The sequence below is a fragment of the Mytilus edulis genome, chromosome 4, assembly GCF_963676685.1.
Source record: "Mytilus edulis chromosome 4, xbMytEdul2.2, whole genome shotgun sequence".
NCBI lineage: Eukaryota > Metazoa > Mollusca > Bivalvia > Mytilida > Mytilidae > Mytilus > Mytilus edulis.
The window spans coordinates 3,629,451-3,634,716 of NC_092347.1; positions in this window are offsets into that span (position 1 = coordinate 3,629,451).

Here is a 5,266-nt window from a genome sequence, read left to right on the forward strand (position 1 = left end):
AATACAAGAATATAAATTCTTTATCTGATATAAGTTCAATTTTTGACACAATATCAACTAAAAATATAAGAAAAACTTTTGAAAATACTGTTTCTTGAATCCTAAATCACGGGCAATGCTAATGTCCTAGTGATGAGATTTTTTGTTTATTTTGAATGTCATTTTTGTTACATTGAAAGTACACACATTGCGTCATAAGGAACAAATATAAAACAATGACAATCATAAAAAAAACACACCAAACAAACGAAAAGCAATATAAATTAGAAAGAAATGTTAAAATCTAGAACAGACAAACAAATTAGCACTATATTACAAAACCAGCAGGTGATAGTTAAAATGTGACAGATTAAAAGTAGAGATAACCTTAAGCAATCGTTCTAGTTAATTAGTGGTGTTTTGATGGTCCGCTGGAGGCAAATACGAAATATGACAGACTTAATAAAATTAAAGGTACCAACTTTCTTGCACCAGATGCGCATTTCGACAATACATGTCTCTTCAGTAATGCTCGTGGCCAAAATATATGAAACTAAAGCTTATAAAAAAGATGAAGAGCTATAACCCAAAAGGTCCAAAAAGTATAGCCAAATCCGTGAAAGGAATCAGAGCTGTGCATGAGGGAGATAACTTCCTTAATTTATAATAATTTCTATCATTTTGTAACAGCAAATTTAAATAACACAAAAAATCCGTATTTGCATGCCTGTAGCGAAGTACTGGCTACTGGGCTGGTGAAACCCTCGGGGACTAATAGTCCACCAACAGAGGCATCGACCCAGTGGTAGTTTTAATTGGGAATAACCTTGAGCAAAAATATCAGTGGTTTATATATGTTTATCTATGGTCTGCTGAAGGTAAATAACAAATTTAACAGACTTACTGTAAGATTAATGTAATGCAAATCATAATTATTATCATATGTTAATTTTTTGCTCAACCAACATAAGCATATTTTTTTTATAAGTGAAAAAGACAAATATCAGCAATTGTTTAAAAAGAATAATTTAAAAGTAAGAAATCCAGATATATCTCGCCTCAACTGTAATTTTGCAAACATATACCAGCATTTCTTGGCTGATTTAAAAAAAAAAATTTATAACATCTAAACGTCAACAGTAAATGACAATTTTAATTTTCAGTTGGAACCTAAGGGTGACTTTTTTAGATTGAGTCTCACAGTATTTTTTCCCTACAGAACTGCATGATGCTTACATTCGTTTTTAAAACACCCCCATGTACGACTGACACAAATCAAGCATACATTAATTATGTTATGTACATATTCCTGTTAAAAATTTATTTATGCTGCATATAAGTTGATGGATGGTCTGTTGTTGGGATATAACAACGCTAACAAGTTATAATAATGCAGACCTCATATTTGACAGTTAGTATATCAATTTTATATCAAGGTACACATGTACAAATAAACATGCACTACAATTATAAATTGTAATATATAATGCATCTAAATAAACAACAGTGTTAGGAATAACAGTATGTACAATGAACCTGATACAGAAGTTCTTAAAATAAATTAGTGTGACTCCTGAAACAATCATACGCTCAAGTAAATCAAAAATATCTACCATCACATTTTTACTCCTCAGAATACAGCAACTCGAGTCTAGATACCTTCTGAGTAGTCACACGTAATCAAATGATTGCCCTCTTCAATCATAACTACATGTATTAGAAAAATGCACTCATTAAAAAATAAGATAAATTTTACGTCAGCAAATCTGCCAGGACTACACTTCTGGCTTTTGTACGAGTCACAATCTACCAATTTGAAAATGAAATCAAAATCAAATACTACCGCTAAACGCTATATTCATATCAAGGTAAAAAATTAAACAGACCCAAAGTATGCGTTCGACAAATGTATCAAAATGATGCATTGAAAAAATATATATCGAATATCAAACTTATACGACTGTTTTTATCAATTGACTTCAAATATTTAACATCAATTGTTTTTTTTTTTAATTAATATATAGTATGCTTATATCAGTTGAAATTATTCTAGACATACATGTATGGCCTGAATTATCGACTAATGAACCAAATTTAGTCATTTTGAACTGAACAGATCTGAAAAACTTAACTAAAACTAAAAAGTTTTTTAATTTTTTTCGGTAAATTTGTACATCTACATCCTACGAATAATTCAGTACTGTTTATTTAATTTTTCCATGCATCCAACGATCCAAGATTCCAAAAAGTGCAAAAAAGTGTCGCTATAAAGTGTAGACATATACATGCCATATCGGTCAACCAAACCTGATGAGGACTGAAATGTATGAAGTCCCAATTGGCACTAAAAACCAGGGTAAACATGTATATAATTTTTAACAGGGGAATTAAACATAATTGAACACAACTTTCATTACTTTTTACAAAGAATTTAAAGTTATTTAGAACTGTTTTCAACAAACTGAGACAGAGAAGATGAACAAAGAGAATAACAATAATTTCGGTTGTATTTTTCTTCACATCATGCCTTTGAATCATTTTAGGAAAACGTAATCATTTAGATTATGACAACTGAAATCAATCATTTATTTAAAGCCCAATACCCTGTCTGATAATACAAAACACTGTATTAAGCGTATACAGCTTTGAAAGGTCGCTTTAATTAAATTTTCAAGCATTAAATAAGGGAAAACTTACTGCTTTACTTTAAGATAAAATATGAGTTATTGCTTCATACGTCCGGCTATCTCAGTGAAATCAACTGTTATAAGCAAAGGAGTAGGTTCGATAAGATCATAAAATGGGCCCCTTTTATAGCATAAACTTTAAATTATGATTCATTGGTCAACATCACAATAAATTATAGCTAATAAAGTTACAAGGTAGGAACTTGAACAATTAAAGGTACTTTGAATGTCTGGTTCCTTCAAAATTTCAATAACTGATTATCGTTACTTAACTAGATACTGAAAGTACATAAAAAGGGGAAAACAGTATTTCAGAGATATTTGAACTCATCAACTGAAAAAGAACTAAAGATATCATGGATAAAAAATGATAACACAAAACTCAACATGCCAAAAAAATGTGTGCAACACCAACCCCAACAAAAATAACCTTGTATGATTTTAGGTGCTTCAGAAAGGAACGCGAATCCTTTTGCACACGAATCACCGGTTGTTTCACTCACGCATGTACAAGCCTTTGTAATTTTGGTGGGTAAAATATGATAGAACGGGGTTGTAGTTAAGACAGTTAGAACATAATTGTCGTCCTGTTTTATACGGATCAACTTTAACGGTCAATCAAATCGTCATGGCGTCCTTTAGTTTATGTAGTGGTGAAATCAACTGTACCACTTAAAACTCTTGGTTGTATAGCTTCCTTGTAAGCATGACCCTCTAATTAGGAAGTTATTATAGGAAATGCAAGTTATGGATATGTTATCACCTGTCAGAAATATACTTCATATGCACATAACTTCACTAACGAACAGCGTCTGCGATACACTCCAATAAACCTTTTGTAATACATTTTAATCTCTTTATCAGAAGATTTGGTATAAGTGCCATTGATACAACTCTACATCAAAGTCACGATTCGCAAAAAGAAACCATTATGACTCAACGTAAGGTCTCTATTGTGAACGTTAAATAACGCGGCAAATCCTTTTTGTGTTAACATAACGTCGTTCCCGGCAAAATTGACAGTTGCCGATTTATCGTTACGAAAGTCCGCCAACATGTGGCGTTCGAATAGCATATTTCTTTTCTAGCTTGTTATGAATCTTACATTTCATTAGTTACTTGCATTTACATGCTTTATATTGCTAAATCGGTGTCGAGACGTACAAAATCGTGCTTGCTTTCTTTATAATTCAATATATATGTACGTACTGACAGTGATTTACATGATTAACCTTGACCGGTAACGAACTATATTCTTACACGCAAGGATAATGGATTTTTCCTATAGCAAAACAAATTTAAACTGATCTTCAAAGAATAAAGGAGGTAATCAATACATACACAAAATTACATACAACCGTTTTAAAATATTTAAAATATTTTCTTGCATTCATTATTATTAATACTAATAATTTCTGATACCTTAAATAGTTCTTTAGTTATTGTTTAATTTTGAAAAACCTGAGACTATTGAATATCTAGGGACCAAAGATATTGTTTCAAAATAAAGATTGACAATAATCTTGACAGTCTAGAATACGGGGCCTAAGCTCACACCGAATAGCAAGTAATAAAGGGACCCTAAAATGTCTATGGAAAAACCAGGCAAAAGGAAAACCAATTGAGGAACCACATCAACGAACTGCAGATTTTGAAACAGAAAAATATTGAAAGTTCTGTTCGAGTACAAAAAATGAAAATCTCGCATGCGTTTGCCAATATATCAAAATATATTTTGAATTAGAAATATGTAAACACAGTTTGACTTTAGCAATATTCTTAAACATTTTGAGTTTACCAATAAATAAACACATTTTTACGTACTATACCTTTACAGAAGTATTTCTCATTCGTAAAAGATTGAAATAGTAAGTTTAAGAAAAAATGTAGATACAAACATTTTGTTAACGAAAAGATACATCTCAATTTATAAAACTGACATCGTCCAGATTCTTGTTGTATTTTAAGACAACAATCAATTGACGTTTCTAGAAGGGGTTACTGTGTTTCTTTCATGTTGACCTGTTCATTTATTCATATCATACAAACATTATATAATAGCAATCAATATTGTTAAAGCCTCATTCTACTTCTTAGAAAGGGTCCTCTCAGGTCATCTGCTGATGGACTTTTCGTCCCCGAGTGTATTACCAACCCAGCAGTCAAAACTTCGGTGTTGACATGAATATCAATTATGTGGTCATTTTTATAAAGGAGTAGGTCCAGTAAGACCCCTTTTTGGCCCCAAAATATAGCAGTTTAACTAAATTGTTAAAATGTAAACTTTTAGTTATTTATTGGACAGTAGAATGCTTCTGCTACATACATATGGTCTGTTTTTGACAATACAATGCACATATATCGGGTACTAGTACCGTTAAGTCATGCTAAATTACTAAAATCTTCACAATTCTAGCATTTTAGTTAAATTTTAGACGGTTTCCGTGTAAAACGAAAGTGGCCGCATTCGTGTTCATCCTTAATATTGAAATGTAAGTTGTATTTTATGATAATACATAACATATATAAATGTTGAGGATGAACACGGATGCGGCCACTTTCATTTTTGACAAAAACCATCTGAAAAGTGACATTTGTTG